General features: G+C 32.3%; 1 protein-coding gene across 1 annotated transcript in view; it reads right to left on the bottom strand.

The window, feature by feature from the left end:
• The window catches only part of LOC131849168 (ras-associated and pleckstrin homology domains-containing protein 1), a 90,726-nt gene that overhangs the window by 53,055 nt on the left and 13,977 nt on the right, over nucleotides 1-23,694 (bottom strand). The window contains exon 2 of the mRNA XM_059199170.1: nucleotides 6,950-6,991. The gene's annotated coding sequence lies outside the window, so the exon portion shown is untranslated. The remainder of the gene's footprint in view (nucleotides 1-6,949; nucleotides 6,992-23,694) is intronic.

Genomic DNA, 23,694 nt, shown 5'->3' with positions numbered 1-23,694 from the left:
GGCACTGTTCAAGTCTAAGAATAGGAAACGGAATTAACTAAAACGGACTATTTTAGGAAAACATGTGATTCCTAAAATTGTAAAATTCCCAAATGGTTTATAAAGTTTTCAGTTTAAAGTATAATGACAAATATTTGAAATATTTGAGTTATATATTTATTAATTATATACATACATTAATCTTAAATAAACAAAGTATATTGTTATATATACATTAACTATACAGTTTTTATGTCTACAATCATCTTCTGGAACTTAATACAAGTTTCTTTGCAGCAAAGGCGACATTTGAAGCCATTAAATGTAGCCAGTAACATTTAATTGAAACTGCAAATATGAAATGGAAATAATTTAATATTCATTTTATCTACTACAAAGGCTATTGAAAGCAGTCCTGCCTGGACCAAGTTCTTTTGAATTCTACCTCTATTGACCAACGTTTAACATTCCTTTTAATATTAAAATTATATTCTAGTACTCTTAATTGAAATATAAGCAACGGCCAAGTATGCAATATTCTTAAAATATTTAATAGGAAGCTGGTATTTATATAATGAAGTAGAATATTAAAGAATTACTATATTTACTTGAAGATTGGTCACTTTTTTACATGACTACAATGGTAAACGAGATAGTACACACAGATATAATATAATTCCTTATGGAGGATAATGGAATGGTGCACCCTCCTCCGCTAACGGTTTACGATGGCGGGGCACCAGTGGATGCTATAATAAGCATGAGGTTAGGTCAATTAGCCCATGGTGGTAAATTCGCCATGAATTTATCACGATGGTTTCCAGGGGGAACCACGTGGAAGTCGGTCAACTTGACATGGAACATTGTCAGCAATGGGCTATTTGTCCACATAATTAACAATTCCTTCTCCCCTATATAAAATAGTAGTAGTGTACTACTACTACTATTATATGTAGACCTCATGATAAATTCCTGGTAAATTTGCCATGCTGGGCTAACTGACTTTACCTCATAATCATTGTCGCCGCCATCGTAAACCCAGGAAGCTCGTAAGGCAAGATTCACATATATTAAGTATTGATAGAGCAAAACGAAAGTGAAATGGGGTTATATGTTCCGGGATATGTCAAATGAATTGTTTCTATTTTTCTTAATTATTAATCTCATAATATTTAGCCAACGTTATATATATGGAAATAATGGCGAAACTATTACCATCGCCCGTTGTCTCTTTATCTAAGAACGGTGCAGCATAAACTTCCTTTACCACAGATACATATCAGCCAATAAACAAGTACAAACTCTTTTATGCATATCATCTTTGACACTGTGCATACATATTTCTTCTAGTGTAACATTTTTTTATTGACTTAACAACACGACTGCAATCATTATAAGATTTTTAGTACGATGCATACATAAATGTAGAGTATAAGTAATAATAATATTGACTGCTGAAATTATCAACGAAATACAGTCGTAGTATTAATCATAAATATCAGGCAATGTAAATTATAAAGAATTTGGATTCGAATTTTAGAGATTTTTTTTGCTATGATAAAATATGTGTCGCATAACTTTAATTGCAATGGGATAGATAAATTAGAATTCAATTCGTGAACGTTATATAAATTCTACATATTATAAGAATCAGCATATTAAATGAATGAAAGGGTATAATATATTGGGTAAATATATATTGTATTCTATTTAAATGTTTTTAATTCTCAAATATAAATGTTAACCTATTTTTATTTCGAATACAACGCGTATGAAAATAGAAATCAGGCATGAAAAGGAGGGCATCATCCTCATATTTGTTATAAATGGTGTGATGTGTGTAGGTAATTTATATAATTCTGAGTTATGTAACCAGGGTGGGGGTGGGGGTGGGGGGTGCGCGCGTGGGCGGAACACGCTGGAGGAATGAGGAGGGCCGCGGTTCTGCGCGGTTTAGACGCGTTGACGACCAAGACCTTCAACTAACGGTGCTATTGACCTGCAAACAGATTTTGTAATGTCATGTGAGCGCAATCTAGCGTTAACGCAGAAGGCGATACGACCACCGTATTATAACACAATAGGATGACTGACTTTTTACTGAAATTAATAAATGTATATCTCTGACGTTGCTCATAACAGTATTTAATCCCAAGCTAATTATAAGTTATAACATTTGGATAACCATTTTTTGCAAATTTATAATGTGTAGAAATCGCCTAGACAAATAATACCTATACAAAGATTATCATAAATAGAAAAGTCAGTAGTCATTAGTCACTATCTAAAGGTGAGGCAGTATGTTAAACCGCTATACCATCAAGGTCGCACAAATCGTAGCCAATTTTCTAGTAGTTAACATTGTCTCAATTTGTTGTGTCCTGCCATGTCCACCGCTGTTAAACAATAAAGGATATCCTTCGTATGTGAGGTACGACTTTTAGGTTTTTCTGTATGGTACGACTAGCACGCTTGTGTGGTGCAGTGGTGCGAATTGGTCGCGTTCCTTCCGGCAACGGCGGCGTATACAAGGTCTGGGTTCGGGTCGACGCCCTCCCGCCCCCGTGCCATCCTCGCCCCGCCAGCTGTCTCTGCCCGTTTATATTTAGACCGGATGGCACAGCTCTTACTGAAACAGTTTCTCCCCCTGTTTGCATAACGTACCGAATTGTTTGTCGGAATAAATCCTTTATTGCGGACGACGTATCTACGTCCGGGTCGATGGTGAATTGTATTTGCATGTGGGACTCTTGTGTGCTAAGCGCACACTGCACGTGAACAGACAATAGGAGTTAGCACACATATCTATGTCTATCAGCTATCTAAGAATAATGTATGATACGTACTCTTTGTATTTATATTTTTTATCTATGTCCTATATTTATACAAACATGACATTTAATTATTAATTATGTATGTAAGATAATGGATTGTCATTTACCTACATTTACTTAATGAACTGTTATTGTTACATAAAAATATTATTCTTACTCTTTCTGTGGCGAAACATATTGAACAGGGTAATTTTTATCTTTGTAGATTTACATATAATAAAGAAAAATTAGAACGAAGAAAACATTGTTTGTTTGTCTGTAAGTGTGTTAAGACTTCAAGAAAAAACGATGGGAGGAATTAGAATTATATTTGACAGGATATGTTGTAAAATGTGTGCCACAATACACATAGTTGCGGCTATAACTTCAGAAAGCTCACTTTGGAATTCCAGTTCAAAATTAAGTAGTGCATTTGCAAACTCATTAATAACTAACTATCGAAACCACTAAAAAAATATTGGGAAAACTAATATTCCAGATATATAGCAGTAACAAATTAATAATAATAATAATTGATAATAATAGTTCAGTCGGGTATGTAAGATCCATGCCAGCGGAATCAAGTGAAGTTCATAGTGGAAAAATTTTAGTCGAATAATCGAGATTGTCATTTCCAATTGAGTACCCCTAAGTATGATAACTGTATATACTCGTACTTAGATCTTAGCTATCCCTTTAATGTTATTAACGCGATAGTTTCTGAGGAGTGGTTGATACTCATTCATGAAAACGATACCGGTGAGGTCGAAACGTATGCTGATAGCATACCTTAGATTAACACATATAATACATTTTACCCGAAATTACTAGGTATAACAAAGTTTAAATTTACGAAAAACTACTTAGGTACAAGGGGTTGGTGAATTAACAGAGATTCATGTAGAAAGTAAAATAATAATTAGCAAAAATAAATTAGTTTATAATGTAGAATTTTCTTATTGTAATAGTCGGTTGTCTCCCACAATGAATCATTATATATATGTTAACCAAACATTTAAATGCTAGGTGTTGAAACGTTCACTTTGTTTTCCTAAAAGGTGACAGACTTACCACCTACATACCGTTGTCAAGACAACAAAGATTTTTTGTTACTCAAGAGTAATGAAACTTCGTAAATTCTTTAAAATATTCCAAAATAAGCATTCAGTAGATATTTAACAATATTTTTTTACTGACATGACAAATGACGGAGTAGCAAAAAAAATTGTCGTAATAAATTTATTATTATATTATTTTTTACCAGAACATTAACGTTTATTTTGTACAATCTACTCAATCAAATCTGTCTTTCTCCATTAAGAAATATCTGTCAAAGTTCGCTGATTCAGGAGTAATTTATACAAAAGCTAGCTATTTTAATCCTCTTAAGTAACTAAAACGTTAACTTAGGTAAAGACAAAATTACCAGGTGTAAAAGTTCACCAGTACTTATGGTAATAGCAATCTAAAATTAAACACGGCACCGAGTCAAATAAGCAGTCGATACGAGCCTAAAAAGGGTGGCACCGTTACATGGCAAATGCAGTACGATGCAAACGACGTACATTTAGGTACCTAGGTACCTACTCACACGTATGCACACAAACATAAATATCATATCGGTGTGAATGTCAAAGCTAAAATCTGACACTGCATTTATAAAAAACAAACAACTCAACGATAATTAAACAACTAAGTAAGTATATGATAATTTTTAACCGTTCATTGTCCGAAATAACTATGGTACCTAGAGTAGAGTAGATAAGATGTCAGTAGTTATTATACGTACATACTCGTACACTTAGTAATAATAAAATTTATCATGAGCTGGAAATATAATTACAAGAGTCGACTCATGCATTTAATTAGGTACCTACTAAATTATTAAAAATAAGTCTTTATTAAAGGCTATTTTCGAAAATTATTATACTATATATTACTATGTATAGTATAATAATTTTCGAAAATAGCCTCTTAATCATAACAGTAAGAATGTTGGATTGTCCACTGTTGAGGCACCTCACCTCCGAACGATCGTCTAATTTAAACGGCGATTAAAATCACCACGGCTGAAACCCTAGCGGTACCCTCAGACTAAAGTCCAACCGTCAGGCTGGAGTTGACCTTCAACTCCACCACTCCATAAGTCCTTCCACTGATTTCGAGTGTCATCTGCACTCTCCACCTATCTAAACTGACAGCTTTAGCTAAAGAAAGCCAGCGGCGGCCAACAGCATTATAATACTCGTAGTTCGTAAAAAACATCTTCAGCTCTGAATATTCAGACTGCTACGGACCCAGTATCTGGAGGTGGCCATGCATACTAATCGCACACCGAGTTCACTACTGGATTTAAACAAACTTTCGAAAATCCACTCTAAATAATTAATATTAAATTAATTTGATTACCAAAGTTTGATATCTTTCAATTAAGCAAGTATTGTACTATGTGTACGATATACTGGCCTGTTTTATGTTTATATTTAACTAACCTAGGTTATAAGTAATTTATTATAATGATATGAAACAATTAATATCAGAAATAAATAAAATAAATAACACTTAATGCCATCAAATTTACTTTTAGCTATAAAATAGTTGAGGATATCAACAAGTATAGACAAAATAACGCAGTCTACCAGGATTTATTATAAATATAGTAACCGTTTCCGTTTTTTACTTAGTACATATTAAATTCTATTTTTGTTAACCACATGTCTATGGCAATTTACAGAGGAGTAAAAAGTTTCTATTCTTATTTGGTCACGTTTTTTTATAAACGATCTTAACTCGCGTCACGAATTAGATAGGAATATATATAATATAACTTATATGTATATCTACTGTAGACATCGTGAAGAGCTGTTCAAATTTATCTTTACTTATAATTATGAATGTGAAAGTAAATTTGTTTGTTTCTTTGGTTTGTTACCTGTGTGTGCCTTAACCGGTCAATCAATCATCATCTTTAATCTTAACGTAGTATTTATTAGTATTAAGTTATGGAGAGTATAAACTACTGTTGTAGCCCGGTAAAATTGATATGTTCTAGCCAAGCATACAAAGCCATGGGCATGTCTACTCATAAATAATTACATATATGTGAACAATCATAATTCATGAGTCATAAAAGTATTTACATATATTTAATTATGGTTCCAGCGTATTTTCATTGTTTAATTTAATATGGCTGTAACAAGTGTGCAAGAAAATTTTCAATAAAATATTTATTACCAGATTAGGAATAAAAAAAGGTTACATAACACAAACAATTACTTTCTAAATTATCGGCCTTATGACAATGAGGTTCCCAAATGTTAGCAAAACCGCATTTTAAGTTCAATGCATACAGGGTTAAAACGTGCGAATAGGCACGACCCTTTGAGGTGGTTCGAGGCTCCATTTGTTTGTCCCCCGTCATATAATGCCGTCGATTCAACACAACACATTTTACTGAAGCATGGAGCCACTTTATATTACATTCTCAGTCTCTTAATAAGTCAATTGCTTCGATTAGCCATTTTGGTTATCTAAATGCCTAAACATTTTTGTTATGTAATTGGAATGACAAATAATCAGACAGTATGCAGTTGTTGGTTTGTATAATTTAGATAACTGTACTGTATTGTCCATAAATTAACGGATTCTTACATTTTTTTACGTGAACTCATTCTTTATACGTACGCCATATGAGGTTGTGAATTGTTAATCCAATTACTTTACTGATTTCACCACAGAAAGGATCAAGAGGCGACAAATGGACAAACAATACTTATGTATTACAATTTATAGCTGTTAAGAAAGATAACTCGTAATATCTAAAATAATCTTACACTATAATAGGACGTTGTGTTGATGTATATAGTGAATTTGCTTGTTCGTGCTCGATCAGCAGAAGTTCTTGCACAGCTTTAGTCTTTTTTTTTATTAATATTTGTATGCAAATATAACATAAGGTTAAGAATATGAGTCAAAGAAAGAATCAAAGAATCATAGAGTCAAATGTGCATAATATTTGAAAAATATATTTTCATTTATATTATATACGTAAGTGGCCGACTAATTAAGTAAGCAATTTTCTGCTTCATAATGAACTTTGATTGCTTATATATGCAAAACTAAAATTCGTTTTTAATAAATAAGTAACTGTCACTCACCCGCTACTATCAGATGATTATCGATGCTGCATTGCAATAAATCTGAAAAAAAAAAAAACAATGTTTAGTCAGTAAATTGATCATAACTATATATTAATATAACACAGTAAAATGTTAGTTTAGCTGCAAGCAATGCAATGTTATACCATAGATGGATATTAAACATCCAGCTTGTATTAAACTGCTGACCATTATGGTAAACCATGTGGCCATCGCCTTTCAAGGAAGCTGGGGTAGCCATACATGCTACTAGTCCTTTGCCTCCTAGTATGAAACATTTAGAAAAAAATATATAAATCTCACAATGTGGTCTTGCTGCAAACGTATTTTCTTTATATTTTTGTATGTCATTAAATATACACGTGTGTCAATTGTTTGGGCTTACATTATGATACATATTTCGGAATATCATTTAAACTCTCGACCTTAGTGTCTAAGTCGTAGAAGAAAACCAGTAGGTGACGCTCTCCGAAACCTTTGTTTTGGATCCTGAGTTCTGAGACTAAAAAATGTTGTGTGTCAATTACGGTGTAAACAACAAACAAATTAAGCATGAGTGACGTTGGTATGCACGTACTCCCGCCACCTTCAATTAAATATCTAGTGAAATGTAGAGAAGTGATATAAATGCCGATATTGCCGACAATTACTTTACCTCACCTTATAATATTCAAGTCGCACCAATATGGCATATTATCAAAATATTAATATGTGCAGCAAAAACTTTGTATTCCATTTTATGAAAATTGTGCTAACGGATAGAATAAAGTCCGTACACTTACAGTTTACAAAGAGAAGCAGTGCAGAATATGTTTTATAAATTATGCATAAAAATATCATAAAAAAGATATTACAAACATTACCTTTAATATAACGGTTAATATAACACGACTGATAACAAACCGTCAATGTCAAGTTCAAGTCAATAATGTTAAATGTCAAATCATATAATCGAGATTAGATTCTGTGTTAATATATATATATATATATATATTAATATGTGAACCTAATCTTTGACAATAGAACCTTAATAATGTTCAAACTTACAATTTAAATTAATTATATTTGAATTTCGACCACTAGGCGACTACTAGTATATATTAATCAGCATAAAATTACATGCTATACCACAGAAATAGATCTCGTAAAGAATTATTTACATTCCAGTCACACATCTAGGCCGGTATGTAAACTAAAACGGAAATGCCTAAACCTACACACTATTGCTGTTACTAGTATTTAATCTGAGCAGTGGTACTTGGGCAATATTAGGTGCCATATTTGTTGTGTACAACATTTTGATAGAATGTAAAAGCGTAACAAATTACTATGATAAGTCGCTCTATATATTAGTTATTGTTATGCTTATCAATAAAAAATTATAATGTTTTGATGTTTCAAAATTCCAAATACCTATGTATATTTCCTACCTATGTATATATATGGTTATGTATTATTATACTATGAAGTATATCTATCGAATAATGAAGGAATATCGAACAATGACGTGACACTGGTCGGTAGACATCGACTACCTTTATTGTAAAAAGGTGAAACATCTGGTAACGAGATCTCACGATAGAGTCTAGGTCAGGCGAATTTGTTACTAAAAGAACTGGTAATATTTACTAAGAAAGTATAACTACGTTTGAAATAGCTTCTACCTGTACTTAGTTCGAGTGCGATTCTGAAATATGCAAGTAAAACATTTTACTGTATTTCAACATACATATATTAAATACACATATACACATTTACACGTACAAGTTTAAATCATAAGACTAAAATATTATTTACGTTGAGACCGGTAGATAAAACGCGTAAGATTAAACCGCGTGTTTTAGCGTAAAGTCCATTCTACTCGCCTTCCAGATGGTATATCGCAATGTAACTTACACCAGCTTTTAAGTCACGGCTTTAGAAAAACAAACGTCACAATTCCATGTAATTTAATGCAATCTTTAAAGTGTAGTTTTGCATAATAATAAGAAAACCACAGCGCTCAAAATAGCGTAACATTTTTTTGTGATTATCATAAACAATTATCCTAGCATACAACTATCACCGATAAAAATTAACTCAAGAACCTGTTCTAAGTTTGGTGTAGACATTATGTAGGTACTTATTTAGTTAACAACCAGTGTTTATAGTAAAAGTAACATAGCCGTGTCTAATTCAGTTTAGTATGCAAGTGTATGGGGTAACGGCTTAGGCAGGAACCCACACAACAACGGCTTGCCTCACTGAAACTATACATATGTATATTTACTACATCGTAACCGACAAATGCGTAGGATAGCCTACCAGTGAACACCCACCACATTACAAAATGCATGCAATATAAGGTTATATTTCATAATATATTAAAATATCACTCTTATAGAAACAAAAGGCACAATCACTAGATTTCTATATAACCGAATCGTTCTATTTCACAGGTCGAAATTAATTTTTATACAGTTTCTAGTACTTGAGTAATTGATAAGTAGGACAGTATTTTTTACAAAAAAATACCAACCTCTTCGTTCTTTCTTCGTTCAAACCGGATACTAATATGTGATATGAGTGATCGAGTGTTAATATGTAGGAACAAAATTCTTATTGGTATGCTAATATAAGCTAACACTACTGTATCTTCCTCTAAAACTGCAAAACCCAAAACAGAAGTTATTTCCTATAAGTCGTAGCAATAACAATAGAGATTGTTAAAATATGTTTACCCTTTATTTATAAAAACTAAAATATTATACTAATTTATCTTAACAATTACAGTGTTTTGTTACTTATTATCCAATGAAGCGAATGAAATTTTTGTCAAAACTGATTAGATTCTTATAAAAGCTAGTCTCGTGTTGTTGTAATATCGTCTTGATTCGTAGTTGGGTTTAGTTAGTCACGCGATCAATTTATTTATTTAATATAATGTATATTTGATCTAATTCCATGTTTCACATCAAATATTAGTTTAAGGATACGTTTATATAAAATTTTAAAACATAAAATACTATCATTACCCGAGATTTTGCTTTTGTGTGATAAAAATCTATGTCCATATTTCTGATATAAGTGTAATGTATGTTCACATAAAATGTCCGTCTTTAAATATAACAAATAGACGAAGAGACAAAAAAGACAGACAGAAGACTGATTGACACACTTTCAGATTTATAATGTCAATATGATACCAACTACCCATATATAAAATATATATAGACACTAACTATCTTTAGAATAGATAAAAATATAATCTACAAATATGAATAAAAATGAAATATGATCAGATATATAAATAAAGGCAAAATACTTAACAATACAGTCAGGGCAGTCAACGACCTGATAGATATTTAAGCAGTATTGTTTCATTCTGTAATAACTAGTATTCATACACATTTGTCTCGAAAAATAAATATATAAATGCCATTGCATGTACGGGATGAGTAAGGAAATGTGCATACGGGTTCATTTATAGTGGGGGATGCTAAGACGAGCATGAAGTCAGGTCAGTTATCTCATAGTGGCGAATTTATCTCAAATTAATCCTGATGGTTTCCAGGTGAAAATGCGTGGAGGTCTAATCCCTACATATTTAGAAGTGACATTTTTGAAGGATGAATATGAAAATGTGTACCCTTCTGCGTAATAGTAACGGGGCACCAAGATAAAAAAGTGAAAGATATGTGAGTTTGTAGTCAGCCAAGTTAGCCCATTGTGATGGATTTACCAGGAGTTTATCGCATATTTCGAAAGGGAACCGTATGGAGGTTGACCAAACATCGCAGTACTAATGTATCTATATAAGAGGGAAAGATTATTGTTAGTAATGTGGAGTAATCCCATTCCCAGCAATGTATCATGTCAGGTTGACCTCCACATAGTTGATCTTGAAAACCATCCATAAATTTATGAATTTAATTTATTTAATTCATAAATTGTCTGATCCTGACCTTTTCTTATCATCCTCCACTGTTGCTACGCCAGCGTTGACCGTTCACATAGGCAGGTACACCATTCTATTATCATCCTTATCATCCATTAAAAAAATTAGTCCATTAGTCTCTTATAGTAACAATCCCCATTCGCCCTATTGGTGACACTTGGAATTCAGTTTATGATGAGAATGCAGGACGAGAATTTCAAATGAAACTGCAAAATACGTAATCCTGTTAGTAATCATGACAGACGAGCTGAGCGCAACGAGCTTTGCCGTGGCATTTGACAAAATAATCTTAGCAAGGACGAGTCTTATGTCACGTGGCAAAGGCACGTACCTGTCTAGATAGTTGTCGCACAACGTTACACAAACTATAACTTACTTGTAGCTAGTTTAAATAAATACCTTTAAACTTAAATTTAAACCCGCACTTACTCAACATTACAGACTACGTTGCAGATTTATAAGTATATATATAGCTTGGTAGTTTTCTTTACTAACCAAATACATATACTTAAAATGTATGCTTAATATAAAACTGTAAATCTATTTCGATTTAATGTACAAAGATAATAAGTAATATTCATATGTTTTCTTTATTGCACTATACTATTTCTATATGGTAATAAGTCCGCCGAATGTACTGTTTACTATTTATATGCTTGGTATACACATAGAAATAGTTTAAATAAAAAAATAAGGCTTTTGGGAAAAATTTCAGCATTCCAATTCACATTGCAGAATAACAATTTTATTATTGAACCGTTCACTCCGCCTTTACCCGCGCGAACCCGTTCTCCTGTTTCCGCGAAAATTAATTTATGGTGGAAGCCTGGGAATAAAATAACGTGAATATTAAAAACTTCATGTTACTACGTGCAGTGATTCAGTCTGTATTTTAATAGAATATGTTAAAAAAACGCCTCTGTATTTTTAGGATAGATTAAATCTGTATTCATATTTGTTTCACTATGACTGCTGGATGGATAAATGTACAGATAGAAATTATAAAATAGTAACGACGAGTAACAATAAAATAGTTGCAGTTTCGAGTGACAACACATTCATAAAAGAACAATAAGGTCACGTTAATGTGAACGAGGACATAAACTTACTTTATAAAGTTGAAATTTATAATTCTTGGAAACAACTTAAAGAATAACGACATTGTGTACATACATAAGTACAACAGTAACGATTTTAAGAAATGTAGCCCTATTAGCCACCTCCCCACCCCCCCCCCCCCTCCCCCCGAGTTTGCTAGTTGAAGTCTTCCTAGAATCTTCGAGTTTCCTAAAAAGCATTCTAATATAGCGACGCGACGGACAGAATGCATAATAACAATTAAGTACATCAACTTTTATACAAAACAGTTATAATTAGTTTGAATTTCAATTGTTCAATTTCGAGAACATCCAAATAAATAATATGAAGCAGCCATTTTCAAACACTATGAATTATGAACAGGTATATCATGTGGATTTGCTATATAAAAAATAAACATTACTACAAGTGAACTCGTTACTCTTCATATTTTTATTATAAAATAAATAGACTGCTTTAAAGTCCTTTGAGTATCATGATCGCATCGTTATTGTTTCAAGTAGGATCTGAAAGTCTTAAAGTATTGGCGGGGTGTATTATTTTTCAGTAAAATAGGACCTCGCTTACTTCACTTAAACCTTGTCAATATGATAAAATGTTATTAGAATGGAGTTAAGGTAATAGGTATTATAATCTAATATCGATATTATATTATACATATACACAAAGTAAGGTAGACAAACTTCTTTTTTTCTCTATCTGTCGGTTAACAATCGTAACATAATTTCGCTCTGAATACACGGGCAAAATGCTCTAATCTGCGTTAGCATGCAAAATAAAATTATTATCATGAATGTATTATATTACAAACTGAGCATTCAGTGGTGGAGCAGGGAGGAGGGATTGTTAGTTATGGGAACCAATTACTCTATCGCTAGCAATGCATGAAGTCAGATTGACCTCCATGCCGTTCTCCCTAGAAACCATAATGATAAATGTCATGAATTTGTCGCGATGGGCTAACTGAGCTGACCTCATGTTCATTTTATCATCCTTCACAAGTGTCCCGCCAGCGTACACCGTTAACGAAGGTAGGTGCAACAATCCATAATAATCCATTAAAAAAGAACGAGGGTTCAGTGTTAGTTAGGGTTTAGTGTTGTTCAATAAGTTGTTGTCAATTATATAAAATACAATTTAAAATGATAGTAATCATTTTTAAAACTGAACGTTTCCTGCGTGAAGAGTTTCAGTTTCATACAAATATATTAATTACAAGTATTTATTCATAAGTTTTGGTATACTCCACGAATAAAATAAATTTGGTGAAGATGTTTGCTATTGATGTCAAACACTAGATCCGTCGGTATTCTGTAGTATGTCTTATCATCCTTTTATTTTTGTTTATAATATGTTACGTGTGCAGTCAGTTAATTAATAATATGAGTTATAATGAGTATATAAACTGCAGAACAGAACACATATTCATGTTTATTATTACTGGTTAGGTACTCTAATAACATTGCAAGGAGACAATTATAGTATCATGTAGATGAACTTTATGGCATCTAATTAAGACTACCATGTAATTATTCGGTGTTTCTTGTCCTTGTAACAGATATATCGAGTACAGGCTCAATTGACTGTGCGGCGTAGTTATTAATATTAGAATGTGTCGCCGGCGATGTTTGTTGGCGCCACTGTCTTCAAAATCCTTACGAATATTATAAATCCATAAGTACATCTCTCTCTCTCTCTGTCTTTTGCGTTTTCACGCTAAAACTACTGAACCTATTTTAATGCGAAATAGAGTTATGGCTCAAAGGGGTAATGAATAGTTGTTTAAATTATTTTTATACTACGATGCTGCCAAAAATTATACTGCCCATTTGATGGTAAAGTGTTAACGTAGCCTATGGACGCCTGAGACACCAGGGATGCCACGTGCGCGTTGCCGGCTTTTAAAAAACTTAATATATCCTTCTTGAAACCCCCCACGCTGTAGTCTTGTGACAAAACCTCGGTAGGTAGTTTATTCCACAATCTAAGTGTGCAACGACCTACGTTCCAACGTGGAGAGATGAATTTCCTGTCGATGGCGATGCAATGGTAAAAGGTAGCCGTAGGCATCATGTTAAACAATTCCTCAGAACACAGTCCGTTGCATATTCGGTAGAACACACAAGCCGAGGTCTCGCCTCAAGCTAAGTGGTTCGAGAGATCGGGATCATTATCACGTCTCTGAACTGAGTCATTTCGAATATTGTCATTTTTAAAGCTAGAAGCTTCAAACTAATTATTTAGTATGTTGGCTGTGTAAATGTCACATACAAATTTTGTAAAAATTTTACCCTTGAGGGGGTAAAATAAAATAGAGAATAAAAGTCTGCAAAGAAATTCGTTATTTTTGAAGCTATATCGATGAAACGTTTTTCTTTGGCTATCTATAATTAGCCTAAATAATTTATTCTATACTTGGTCACTATTCTACGTGAACGAAGTCGCGGGCACAGCTAGTATTACATATTGCAAACGGTGTAAGTTACGAGGAGTCGAGAAGAGAATGAGCAAACAGATCGACCGACCGACCGATCTGAGTGAGGACTTAAAAGAGTCTATGACAGAAATAAATATTAAGAGTTAGGCAACATCATGATATCAGAATCCAATTATAATCTGCATTTTACAGTAAAATACTTGCGCTATATTCTCTACTCATTATAATATTGTATCTTCCAATGATGTCTTCTAGAATAGACAGTAATTATGTATTTACCTGTGTAAATACATGCGCGTTTGTAAAGAAACAAATGAAATGCATAATTACAATCGCAGTTGCGGCTATGCAGTAAATAGTCTGCCGTAAATAAGTTGTTAAACTCAAAGCAAAAATCACAAATTAAAAAATGACGTCTTTTTTATTTATGCAAGTCACGTAGTCTATCCTTCCTAGCATCCAGTTCGGCTAGCTAATAAAGTTGGGAAACCCTGAAACTAAACTAAAACGTTTTGTTTTTAACATAATATTTGTTTATATTTATAAAATAATGTAAAACAACTATACAGTACTGGAATCTGTATTTAATACTCGACATTACCATTCTTTCTAAATAGCAATTAATAGCAAACCATATGTTAGCAGCGGAACATCTAATATACGTTTTATTGCAGTCTGATCACGTTTTTACGATTGTTAGAAGCCGAAACCGCCGGAAGGATGTCCCGTGTGCCCACGCGTGTCTTGCATCACAGTTATACTTAACACAACTCCACTTGGGCTTCTAAGACGTCTTTTCCATCGATGGCCCTAACAGGACACTATGACGTCAAAAATTATTGTATATTATATAGCAGTAGTTATTGAATAACAATATGACATTAAAACTTTTGGAATAACCTTTATTTCTGATCAACTATAATTAGTATCTATAGTTTTTGGCCACAAACTACTGATATTACAAATCTATTATATTAGCTATATATCCATGCAACCTAAATGTAAAAAAATTAATATAATCACCAAAAAATAATGTCTTCTTTTGATGTATATGGGATTATAATAGTTTTACATCACTCGCATAATATACATTATCGCATAGCGTCAAATTCATCATTAGTTACATTTATTTTACATTTGAAGACATTTAAATCTAATCGTTCTATATTAAACGACTTTTATTAAATGTAAATCAATCATTCGTTTGTGCATTACAGCGTATGTTACTGATGTATTGAGATTGATGACCAACGTTGTACACTACGCACAGCAAACTTAAATTAATATTAATTACCTTTGGAGTTACGCTTAGAACGTACGAAGTATGGATGTTTATTTATTAAAGACACACCGCGTAACCATTACAGAAAAGTCTTTACATTTCCGCGAGTAAAGTAAACTGATAACGTAATGATAATGTAACGTTTGGGAACACAAACGTAGGCAGCTAGCGATATGGATAGACCTAAATTTGATTAATGAATGTATGTATTTAATTTATGTGCAACAACAAAGGATATTACATGGTTAAGTTAAAACTTTTTAATAGGTAAAATTAAATCTATACTATATAAAAATTTCCTTTAATTATTTATATACTTAATCAAAATCTATTGAGTCACAAATTTTATTCATTTTGTTTCAGTAATCTGATTGTACACCTGATGTAGTGTCTATTGTATGTAGGAATTAATTTTTAAAAAGAAAATCTGTAACCGAAATGGCGACCAAGCTTACGGTCCAACTGATGGTTAGTTAGTGATACCCATCGTCCACTACCGTGGTACCTCTCGTGGTGGTGTCCTTTCCAGAAGATTAATTTATTACACCTCTATATTTAATTAACCATGTAATTTTATTTCTTATCTCATCTTCCAACCGAAACAAGCTGATTGCCGGTTGAAATAAATGAGACAAGAGCTACTTTTAGAAAGTCACTCTTATAAAAATACTTTATCCAAGTAGGTATCACAACTTTGTCGTGAAGACACAACACACGCATTGTTATTTCCGTCTGGCAGTTTAAGATAGTATGAAGTTAATACATGAAAGATAAACGACAAAGTATTTTATTCTGTGATAACATGTCTCCAAAACAATAATGCTTTTATGCTACAATTTGCATCCGGTCAGTAATTAGCTCCTTTGCAGAATCCAATTATACAAAAAGATCTCTTTCTTCTACACGTTACTTTTGTCACAAATAATATAATAATACTATTTTAGTATTTCAGGCCTTAGATATTCAATGCTCCGTGGACTAATGGTTACTTGCTGCCCTATATTGTTGATTTTGACCCTGAACTGTGAATTCTGAGCGATATAAAAAAAAACTATGTGTGTCAATTTATATTTCTGAATCGGTGATATCAAACTAAAAATAAATACCAGAGACTGTACACTGGTAGGTTTCCCTCAAATATTGGTTGGTTTTTGGTTTCAAATATACCCATCGAAATGTCGAGTATTACGTTCACCACAATTTAAACAATTCTGTCTGACTACCCCAAATGTCAGGTATAAAGTGGGCCCTAGATAATATTTCAAACAAGTTTGTAACCAGTACTGACAGTTTACTGAATAAAATAAATTTGTTTAATTCAGTCATTTAATAAATATGTTGCTTGATTCAGACTGCATATTGAATGGTTATTGTCGAATTAAGCAGAAACGATGGCGCATACGCGATGAGGCAATTGATCACTTTATCGGTGTTTTCATCTATTTCAACATAAAGTAAGACCGAAAAAGGAAATCGCGGCTGAGCCGAATCAATTAAGAGTAGAATCTGGAAGTAGGGTCACCATAAATGTACCGAACAATAATTTGATTACCCGTGACGAGCAACGCTTAGGAAATACTTTGCATTTGTTATTCCGTCTAAGATGGTTAAGTTATATAAAAATATTATAGACCTGGTGTAACAATATGGACAGCAACTTAATATAAGACTAATAGATAATGGACGATCACAGTGGTACAGGGGTTTAAGACAATGCCTCGTTTTTTGTAGTACATGTATTCGATTGGCGCCCAATATTCTGCCACCAATCATTCGTATTTATGAGTTTAACCGTTAACTGTATGTCATGTCTGTAAGTTATAATTATGATTATTTTTTATGTAAAAAAATATAATACTCTATAGACAACAATACAAGCTATACTTATGACTTATTTAGAACTGCACGGCGCTATTTGATATCCAGAGTTATTTATAGTTTAATAGATTATCTGAAATGCCGGTTATATTTTATACTTTATATACCTATATTATATTTTATTTAGGTATAACTGCAGAAAATAATATTCTTACTATAATTTGTCTTGCATAATTCTTAATTATATATTTAGGAAAATAAAGAATATAATAATAAAATAATTGTCAACGAAACGATATAGGTACATAGTAACAGGACACGGGCATTAATTTCGCCTGCATTGCGTTATATACGAGTACATAAGTCAAATAATTTTACTTATTTCTGATTTGTTTTGTATTAAATATGCACTCACAATCTGATATATGTCTGTAGTACTTTTAACTAACTTCAAAAAAGAGGAGAAGGATCTCAATAACCCTGCATTGTTTAATGTTTGTTACTTCCTAACTTTGGCATTCATAAACGATTTAAATAATCTTTTTATTTTCCTTGAAAGAATATACTTTCGGTGTAGATCTTTTAAAAGAAACTTATTTTTAAGATAAGAAAGAATTTAGCGGATGCGGAAGCTTAACACTTTTATAACATTCATTACGTTCATCTAATAAAAAATACAAATTTGGATCTGATTAAGATCTATATGTTCGACCAAATCTGAAATTATTACCTAATAATTTATACGTGTAAATTCTGGTACCGAAGTTGCGAATTAAGTCATTGACTTTCGCTTAGTTCAATAGTTATTGAATCGCTTGATTGCTTTGTGTCTATGTTCCGGTTCGAAATTTAGGGTACAGAGGCATTAAATCTAAATCTTATTGAATGGAACTACATGAGAGTTTATTCATATAAATTGGTTACCACTTTTCATGAGGTGGGATTTATCATTTCTGATACGTGAAAAAACATAAACAGAGACCAGAAAATATTTGTATACAGATTGTGATAAAAAATATGTAGAGAAAGTGTTTCGTTATGTTCAATGCGATGGATAGATTATTTTATTACAGTCCAGACGGCCACACTCGTAGTTCGGCGAACCCACGCACCCAGCGGTCACGAAGGAGGTAGGTACGGTGACGACCGAACTTCGTTATAAGTACTGGACAACTTTGGTGCCCATAAGTTAAGCGCGTGTAACCCTGCTTTTATGGGCGGAAAACTGAGAATATTACCTCATTTTAAACAACAAACTCAAGTATCGCAGATTGTGATAAGGCATGACTGCAAACTCAGAGCCGCTGTTCTTGAGCTTATATTGTGATAAATTTCGCATGTAATCTCAACTGTATTAACAAGTAATGGAGTGAGTATCTTTAGATATTATTATAATTTTAGTCAATATATTAAACGAAATCATTATGAAATAGTAGAGAAATCAAAGATCCCATTTTATTCTTAATCTTACTTTCAGGTATTTATGAAAAGTAACTTTAAAAATAAAAGAATAAAGAATATTAATAGCACCTTGTCCATTCAGTACATATTTTCCAATATATGTATTAATCTAATATATGCCACAACCATTATTCAAGGAGACAAAATTGCAACTTATCAACTTAATTACATATAATGTTTCAATTGGATCGATCTTATACAAAAACACATACAGAGTTGTCTTGGTCTTAGGTATATATTGAATATAAGACCAGGACAACTCTGTATGTCCCAAGTACTAAAGTAGTGTTAATACGGGTAAATTAGATTCGTTATTATAGCATAAATATTTTTGTTAAAATGTGTCTGTGGTATTTAATATTTACATCTAACAAAAATTATACCTAATAAAGGGTCTGCAGATTGCCGTATATTTCCAATATCTCAAGTAGCATACATTTAAAATAACTTTATGCATGTAACATATGTTATATATGATTTATTTATAACTCTATAATTTAAAAGTCTGTATGAACTTAAATGACATTTGTATGTACAAAGGGCCGCGTGTGCCCGCGTCGCTCCCGGGAGAGCTAGTTCTCCCACGCGGCTTGCCTGCTGTATGTTGCGCTACCCACAGTATTGACTTGAACTACTTTGTAACCAATATTAAAAAAGACACATTCAACTGTATTCTTGTGAATCTACGTATTTTTATTTTTTATTTATAAGGTAAACGATTATTTGAAACATTCATATACGGTAAAAATACTACACAATATATTATAAAATAATATACCTATTTATACATTACTTTTAAATTCATAAGATATACTATATGTATAATCACAAATATTTTACGACGAGAATAGCACGTAAATTCAAAATCACTCACAAATTTTACTCGTTGTTATACCTACTCCATATGACAAATCCGAATACATTTTTATGGATCAAACCTTTCAAAGACTGTTTCTTTTGGTGACATAATAGTGATGTTTAAAGATTATACAATAGATATATAATGTCAATAGTAAAAACTCATTATAGGTTATCTTTATCGATAATTGAAGTCTTATTTATTTATCATCGATAATGTGTCAAAGTATTATTACAATAAAAATAATAACCAAATAAACTAGTATATCCTGGTGAGCGTGTTAAAATATTTCGTAGTCTATTTAGATTTAGTCTCTCTTATAACTTCGTACTTATGATATAAAAATAACAAATACAATGAGTCGACTACTGACATATAAGTTTACTCGTAATTACAGAAAATAAACTTTTATAAGTGCTATTTCATGTTTAAAATGCTATTACTTTGTTGACGTGAATAATTTCCAATGCACACACTAGACGTATACTTTTATGGCCTCCACTTTAGTATTATAAAGGTGTGGTATGGATAATAATCTACGGAACTAATGTCTACCTGTCTATTCCAACATTTTTAACAAAGGTAGACAACGTTATTTTGATTTATTTCAGTTTCTGTAGTCAAAACACTGACGACGATAATCTTCAAAATAGCACCCCAATTTCCCAGAAGTTTACCTTCAGGATGTATTCCCTGCAGTTCGCGTTGTGACTCGGCTTCAGCGGTGTTTTGTTTAATGTTTACTCTATCTGATGATAAGTAGTGACCGTCGCCTATATACATGTACACCAAGCACTACACCAAAATATCGTGTCACTCATGCGTTGCCATTCTAGAAATTTAAAATGTTTACCTCGATGAACCTACACGAATGAATTAATATAAATACAATACATTATTATGACATGCATATAGGTCATCTTAACTATTCTGCTATGAACCGGCTATGCGTAGGTCTTAGATTACAACAAGTACATAGTCTAAGGCGTACGTCTATTGTTGTTTGTTGTTTCCATCTAAAATATTCGATTAACAACTGGTTAAATATGATACACTTTTTAAGAGCAACCATATACAATTGATGTCATACAAGCGACGACAGAATAAACAGTAGGAAAATAACGTTTTTTACAGTTTTTGGAAACCTAAAGATCGTACTAGAACACTATGCATTATTACTATTTATTCATGTAATTTCAAATCTATATTAAATTGTCTAAAACTTCCCCGGAACATAAACCTCGTTTAAAAACTTAAATAGTCCTAGATAAATAAATGCCGATTGGCTCAAGACAGTAATGGATATTCATGTTAATGATAAATAAGAGTAATAAAGTACCATATAATCATACATATTCAATCGAATAAATATTGTCATTAGGATATATACATGGCAGACATACATACAGAGCCGTAGCTCATACAAAATTCATATTGTAAACATGGACTGGAGTTGGTGAAAGAAATAAATTTAACACAAAAATAATTTAGGCATTTCACAGAGTATTTTATCGTGAACTGTATCAAAACAATCTGTACTAATTTATAAATTTGTAGATAGAAGTATAAATCGATAATATTTGTGTTTAAAGTAAATTAAAATTTAAATGTAATGTAAATATGTAAGTGTGTTACTAATTAAGATGCTAAGACGGTGCTTACATGCTCACTATTGTGATCCTAAGCTTCTAAATAAATAAAAAAAACTATGGATGGGAGTCCGTACACACGTGGTCCTATGAAGTGTAGTTAACCATGATACAGAACACTATATTTGAACAGATAAATATAGTTAATTCCAAATAATATTTGACTTAGAATCGATAGTAGAGCTTTGTACTACTGTTCCACTCTGTTATCGCTTAACATTGTAGGTACGCTATACGTAGACATATATAAGGCGACCTCGTTCTACGGTCGATGCCCTTGGATAACGTGGGAGACAGACTAGCTTATCTAATAGTTTATGGGCACCATTATGTAATGAATGATACAGATTGTTTAATTAGATTTAGGATCATTGGTTACTACAATACAATTACAAATTAAGAGTTTTCCTATTGTAGTCAAATCAAATTTATTGATAATATCTATTTTGAGTCATTGTTTTTATACTACACTATCAACTCACGTCTATTTAACCTAAATTACCAAAATGACATAGATAATCCTTCATATTCCTATATACGTAAATAGTGAATAAAAATCATAAACTTTGGTTGCGGAGATTACGTTATAACCACAGGATGTGTCAAAACCATAATTAAATACATTTAAATAAATAATAACGATATATTTATTATGTAAGTACCTAAATTACATAAGTATTACAATTGAAATTGTTATATTGATACGAGGAAATAATATATATATATATTAATTAAAACCTATATATATATAGATTTTGTTTCTTTATTCTTTGTCTTCATCAGTAATTTTAATTCGTGCTAGTAGCAGGACTAAAAGTTATCTTGTTAAATTTGCATAGACATAACCATTGAATCCAGGATACCGGAAAGTAGTAAATTTTATAATGGCACTAGTATGCGTGATTTATAAACTGTGTGCACATGAGTGCGAAGGGCCAGCTGTGTGCGGAGTGCAGGATTGCGCATACGCTCGTATTGCAAGCGCATTCGAGCACGCAGCACGCCACTAAAAATAGACCCGGCGCGCTCAAAAATAGAACTACTTCTACGAACTTCCGCTTATATAAGGGAACAGATAGACCGAACAACATTTTTTGCATTATTAAGATGTACTAACATGGTTATTTTAATGTCGCTTACCAAAGTATAATTACTTTTTTAATTTCATATTTCTATTAAAACTTATTGCGAAATACTGGATTATTGCGTTACTCGTGACTTCATCTGGTTTTTATTTGATATAACTAATTGTCTATGTCGGTCCCCATGAATATATCCATCTTCATGTGGAACAACAGTAAGTCGTGAAAAGTTAACAAACAGACAGACAGAGAGATTTGGCATTATAATATTAATATAATATATTTAAAAAAAAAAAAGGTTTAGTTAAACGTACAGCCAACTTTCAGAATTTGCAATGAAACGTCACATCTGGGCTTTAATTATTTTGCAACTTTTAAGAACTGCATGTCCTTAAAAGTTGCATTATAATCTAGAACTAGATCGAAAAGTAGGTACGATTTCTTTTAATACTTACATTGGTGTTGTACCGAAACACTTTCTTTTAACTAAAGTCTCACGGAATGTTAAGATAAGAAGATATCCAAACGTGAAAGATAGACAACTAGAAAGAGAGATTTATTTTTACCAAGATATCATGATCAGATCAGATGCAACTTAATCGAGGCTGATTGCCATTGCGATTTTGCGATTTCAGCACAAGCCTCTTCGTTATTTTAGTTTTCGGAGTACTCTAATGCTATTGGCATCGCAGCCGACCGCTTGAGCAGTAACTGCTTCAGCGGACCCCCTATCGTCTGGTGAGGCAGGTACAGATGGCACTCCAAATCCGTGGAAGTACTAATGAAGCCGCTGAAGGCCAACTCCCACCTGACGGTTACGACCCCTTCATTGGGATACCTTGGTATTTTTATTGAGTAGAAGACACCCTAGTGTGTTAATCACCATATTTCTAGAAGTATATGTACTTTTTTAAAAGAACTAGAAACCATCGTTAAATCGCTACAATGATAAAAGAGAATTACTATACGATCAGTACAAGTTACAAAATAACAACAGTTTGTAAATAGTTCATGCTTTACTATAATATTCAAAATTTAAAGTAAAAAAAGTAGTTAGTGCATCTGTAAGAATAAAAATACATTTGTGTAAACGTAAAATTCATTCGAGCTGGACTACCCACC

Source organism: Achroia grisella, unplaced genomic scaffold (assembly GCF_030625045.1).
Source record: "Achroia grisella isolate CSIRO2021 unplaced genomic scaffold, CSIRO_AGI_Agris_v1 utg640, whole genome shotgun sequence".
Lineage (NCBI taxonomy): Eukaryota > Metazoa > Arthropoda > Insecta > Lepidoptera > Pyralidae > Achroia > Achroia grisella.
This window is presented reverse-complemented; position numbering and strand designations above follow the sequence as displayed.